Raw genomic sequence first — 6,595 nt, 5'->3', positions numbered from 1 at the left:
AAATAGATATAACAATAAATTAATAACAAATAAATAAATAAATAAATAAATAAATAAATTCATTAATAATATAAATATCAATGTAAATATAAATAAATAAATAACATAAAATAATAATAATGAAAACAAATCTGACGAAATGGGTGGGGCTCGATCTTCGGTGTGGCCTGCAAATGTGTTACGTCAATAAAATATTTATTTATCATTTTATTCGCACACATTTAACACTACAATAACTTGTATTTATTAAAATAATAATAATAATAAAAAAATAATAATAAAAAAAAAAAAAAAAAAAAAAAGCAGAGAGCAATATTTGGCAGTGTGCACTGAGCCTCACTTCAACCCCATGTGATCACATCTCGAATATCCCAAAGCTAATAATAGTAACAGCTAAACGTTGACATCTACATTTGTACATCTAAGGTCAGACTTTTTTAAATGGTACAGGGCAATTCCGCGCTAAAGTGGACATGAAGTGAAACATTAAAATCATGTTATTACTTATACATTAAGATGTTCTCTAATGTAAAATTATCAGGAGAATCCAAATCTGATAAGTAAAATATTATAAATAAATGGATGTGGTTGACTTTAGCCATTTTATGAGGATACCGTCACACTCAAAATCTGACACTCCCATAATACACACTATGAATTTGTGTACAGCAGCCATGTTATTGAAGGTAATATTCTTTTTATTAGTGGGTTGTTTTTTTACCACTAACAAAGGACAACATTGCATGATCCACTTTAATAAAAAAAAAAGTTTTTTTTATAGATATAGGTGAAATTAGAAAACATAGAATCAGTTTGTAATTCCGTTACCGAAAACAAGAAAATTGGATTGTATTGTTCATATATATGTAATCAAGGAATCAAATCATATTCTCTGAGTAAATGTTAATGAACATAATCATACACATTTACTTTCAAATTCATGCATTACTTGTAAAATTATAGCTGTCAACAATTTTGTAATTCCTTTACCATAGGTTTGTAATTCCGTTACCGTCTTTGGTATATTTTGTCAAGAAACACTTTGGTATACACCTACATAGTACTAAATGCTGCACTCTTATCCATATAGTCATATACATCAAATGATGTACCGATAGGAAGATATACAATTGTTTTTGTTTTTTTTAATCCACACGGTAATACATGTAGTACTAGTAGTGGCACCAAATGCATTTGAGGAACACCCATAGTAAATATAAGCCATCCATTAAGAAAATCTATCAGCTTTAACCAAGCAGTATTATTTAAAAGCTTATGTCGACTAAAATCTGGCCTGCCATTATTATTATTTTTTAAATGCAGGCCAAAAGAAATATGGACAGCACATTGTGTATGTAGGGTCTGGGACAGTGTGTGGAAAATTAGGACCTTTGAGGTATATTGTAGAGCATTATAAATAGGGATGGGACGATTATTCGATGTTACCGAAAACCACGGTTTTAGGCCCTCGGTTCGGTACACCGTTTCACAATTTGCAAACCGCAGCTAATTTCGATTTTGTTTTTAATGTTACATGTATAAATGTTTCTGCACCTTGCTGGTAATCCCAATGACCCGAAAAGTATTTTGGCCAATCACAGCATTTGATTCCTTTAAACCTGACATGTTTGCATGGGAGATACATGTTGGTGAAAGGTGACGTTCAGATCCTGCCCGGGACCATAAAAATTGTAACCTCACAAAATAGGGAGGGACTCACCTCAGTGATTAATCCGCCGAGAGAATAAACATTTTAAGTGCATGTATGTTTCATCCCAGAGGTCAATTTTTTTTAAAAAGTAAACATATGTTAACTTCAAGAATTATAAAATGGTGACCAATTTCGGTCATATTAAAACGATTCAACATCGCTAATTTCTGTAAGTTTTTATCGTGTCGAGTTAAATAATCAACAGTAGGCCTATATATTATGCATGCATTCGTGCTTATATCAAGTAATCCATCAAGGATTTGACATTATCAAAATAATAATAAACATTACAGAAATATGCCTTGACATATATCTTTCTTTTAGACTTCTAGAATATATACAATTGCTGTTAAACATTTTAAACATTTACTATGTAATATGTACACAGTTTATAGTGCTAGTTTAAATCTCCACTCATATACATGTACGTGTACATGTTACTGATATTCAAACTAGTTATCAGCTGAAATGTTAGTATGAATGCTTAAAATAAGCATACAGAGTTATTACTTAACTTATAAAATTATGCAAAATATTTGCAAACCAAATTTAAAGTAAATAAATTATTTTGTTCTAATGTAAATTCAGAGCGGTAATTCCGTTACCGAACTGTGTAATTCCGTTACCAGCATTCAATGTTGTACAGCAAAATTATGAAAAGATAATTTGTAATATAATTTCTATTTTGTTAATCACAAGTCATTAGGTCATCATTTCATCATGAAGATAAATAATTCTTTCATCATACTTCACAGAGTTTGACGATGTTTTGTGGTGCCCGTAAAAATGGTGTCCGTTTTGTGTAATTCCGTTACCAGACTTTAATTAAGTACTCATGCACTACACCCTGCAATAGGGAATCTCACGTCTGCCCTTAACAAGCACTAGTGCAGTACTAGTGTATTACTTAGTTATATCATTATGATAATTTTTCTTATGTGGACTAGCTGAGTTTAATGCCTGAAATATCTCTCCAATTCGTAATTCCGTTACCGTGGAATTGCCCTACATCACATGTTCTCTACAAACGTACATAAGTGAAATATTTTTCTATATTTTAGGATGCATTCAGTAAATTTTCACTTAATAACCATCAAAATTATTTACACTTGGATGTGTTCAATGTATCCGCTATGATTTTATTTTGTCGTGTATAGGTGCTTTATTATTTATGTGTTTAATCATTCACAGATTTCCACCCACATTGATATGAACATACAATATTTAAATGAGGTTGAATTATCCGAGGGACTGGTTTTGCTTTTACAAAACGTTCCAAAAAAGTCATAAATACTGAAATTGCACCCAGATACAATGCCGTTACATGTTATTGAGGCCATCTATAGACAGCGTCATAAACTGCTGGGCGACAATCGGAAAAACCCGTCTATACTGTATGCCCATGCGCGTGGGTACATCCATAACGCAGCAAGGTTTTTGACAATTACAACACGGGTTATAATTTGGTTGATATATGTTTTTAAACATATATGTGAATGCCTACTTACCCCAGATCACCAGCTGTAAGGGTAATAATGATTGTGTAGTTCTATCACTGAACAATATATACACGCACGTTGTCCAAAGTCAGCAAATTTTAACACTACATATACTGCTAAAAAAAATAAGTACATGATATTCCATTTCAAATATCAATAATCATGGAATGAAATGAGATATAACACTCAAAATAAGTGCACGATGCGCGTTAATGTTCCCACTCAGGGAGCATGAAAATACACACCGATTGTTTTCATCGCGAAGCATAAGACGTGCCATTACACGTGCAAAGAGCGAGAATTGACATTGAAAACTTTAATGTACGTTGTGTGTATTATTTCTTGTTTGTTACTGGAACCTCGCTGTCACATTATTTACAACATTGTGTAACGTTTTCAACAATGTGACGTCTCGAACATCAGGAACGACTCAGGTTTGTAGGCATGCTCCAAGTTGGCACCACCCAGCGAATTGTGGCCCGTGGACTTAATCTGTCACAATCAGTCATTAGCCGATTGTGGGCCCGATATCGACAGTAATGTGGATCATCGTCCCGTTCAGGACAGCCAAGGGCCACAACTCCGGTTCAGTACGGCTTCAGTAGTACTTACACGTTGAGGAATCGAGGTCAATCAGCCAATCAAATCACAGGAGAACTCTGTGTTACAACTGGCGTTACAGTGTCTGTAACAGGCTGCATAGAACTAACATCCACGCATGTCGACCCTACGTTATCACACATTTGACTGCGAGACGCATTGCTGCCAGACGTCACGGTTATACACATCGTAGACATTGGGTAACAGGCGATGGCCTCGGGTAACGTTTTCAGACGAGTCAAGATTCTCACTAGATTTCCATGATCGACGACAGCGTGTCTGGCGACGTCCCAAGGAATGGTACGCCAACGTCAACGTTCGTCCTCATGACCGATTTAGAGAAGGGTCGATTATGGTGTGGGGTGGCATCACCATGACTGCCGGAACCCAGCTGCATATTGTTCATAGGAGAGTCACTGTGACAACATCGTTGCACTGAACGCTGTGTCCTTCGCAAGTCATGCTGGACGCCATTAAGTGTTCCAGGACGACGACGCCCGTGCTCCCCAGTGTCTACTGGTCACTGCATATCTGCAGCAACAGAACATCATCACACTACCGTGGCCAGCCCTAAGCCCAGACCTTTTACCCATGTGGGACATCAACGGATGACGTCTCCAAGAACATAAACGTCAGCCAGCCAACAAACTTTACTGAATTAGGCGCGGCTCTTCAGTATCCCCCAAAATGTTATAGGCCGTTTAATCAGGAGAATGCAGCGTCGGATTCGTGTGTGCTTGGCAAACCGCGTGTGTTTTACCCGTTACTAGTGTAAGTAGCCTAGTGTTGTATGTAAACGTAAATATACGACTAAACCACAATTATTAGTACTATTATAGTACGACAAATATAGTTAGAAGTACACATATTTTAGTTTAGTTTGTCCTTAAAAAGCTCCACCTTCAGTAATGATTGAAATGTCTACATGAAATACACGCCAAACACGTTTAAACGCATGGCCAGTTATAACTGCTAGTAGCAGACGTAAACGTACGATGTTTAGTGAAATAGGCCCCTTGTTATAATCTTAAAACAAATTGCCATGGATGAAACAGCCCACTGATGGCAATTGTTTTGTTTAAAGTGACATTTGCAGAAAATGAATATGACTGGAAAGGTTATTATGCTGTGTGTAGACATATTTCAAATGTGAACATTTTAAATATCGACAGATTATGTACACCAGGCGTATATAGTTTGCCATTGTTGAGGAGTTTTACTGACGGCACAGAAGTGCCATCGGTAATGTTTTTTACCTACAGCAATTTTTATCTCAATGACGGAACTTGCCATTGGTGCCTTGTCTTTTACCATTAATTATTACTGCAACAAAAATTAATGCATCTCTCTTATACTATGTTGTGTTTGAATATTCCCTACTTATTTTGAGCATTATATACGAAATACGCCATGACATGTAATCTTACCCCAGATCACCATCTGTAAGGGTGATGATGATTTTGTAATTCCACCACTGGTGGCTGAACAGACGATCTGCTGTCCATGATCTGCCCATGTGTAAGATCTGGTGAGGTTACTTCTAGTGATCACTCCACTGTCAGCTATATACTCTGTGTCCGCGGTGACTCCAGTTGTTATATTGATGTTATTCTGAATCCATATTATTGCAGCATTTGGGTAGCACGGGTTGGTTGAACATTGTAACACAGTGATGACTCCTGATACAATTGACGTAGGTCTGGCTGTCATTGTAGTGTTTGTCAGAGGAATGGTATCAACTTGAAACTAACTTAATTATTAACGAACATATAATGTATGTTCAAATGTTCAGCAGCTATCGATATCAGTACAACAACAAGAAGAAAACAACGCCATCGAATGCAGGTGCTTATTTTAATCAACACGGTTATATATTAACGGCATGTGCTCAACATGTATGAAAACAGATCTGAAGATTGTTGTTCAAACTGTGTTTACTAAAGTAACAGAAATTGAAACAAAAAAAAGAAGAAAAAAAGAAGAAGAGAGCAACGCTTTACATGGTATGCCTATTTCAATACATACATGTATATTATGATCATTTGGAGCCAACAGCAGGTGTTCCAACCTGTAAGTATAGGTTACATTTTATGGTCATCTAAACTGCACTGTAGTCCAGACATAGACACACAGATTAAACACTTTTATCACGTGCAAGTTAATTTGTGAGGGAACAACAGTTGTTTGCATCAGTAGATACTAAACTGTCGTATTGTGTAGGCTATTTATTTTAGTCTTTGTTGATTTTGACCGGCCTCGGTGGCGTCGTGGCAGGCCATCGGTCTACAGGCTGGTAGGTACTGGGTTCGAATCCCAGTCGAGGCATGGGATTTTTAATCCAGATACCGACTCCAAACCCTGAGTGAGTGCTCCGCAAGGCTCAATGGGTAGGTGTAAACCACTTGCACCGACCAGTGATCCATAACTGGTTGAACAAAGGCCATGGTTTGTGCTATCCTGCCTGTGGGAAGCGCAAATAAAAGATCCCTTGCTGCTAATCAGAAGAGTAGCCCATGTAGTGGCGACAGCGGGTTTCCTCTTAGAATCTGTGTGGTCTTTAACCATATGTCTGATGTCATATAACCGTAAATAAAATGTGTTGAGTGCGTCGTTAAATAAAACATTTCTTTCTTCTTTTATTTTTGATTTTGTCAACGTCTTCGAGAAGTCACACATGCATTGCAATCGGGAAAAAAGAAAGAGTAGGCCTATGTTGGCAAATTACAGTGAAACGTATACACTGAATAAAATTAGTTTAAAACAGACTGTGCATCAGCCGAGTGCT

Source organism: Gigantopelta aegis, chromosome 12 (genome assembly GCF_016097555.1).
Source record: "Gigantopelta aegis isolate Gae_Host chromosome 12, Gae_host_genome, whole genome shotgun sequence".
Taxonomy (NCBI): Eukaryota; Metazoa; Mollusca; class Gastropoda; order Neomphalida; family Peltospiridae; genus Gigantopelta; species Gigantopelta aegis.
Note: the sequence above shows the minus strand (reverse complement) of the source record.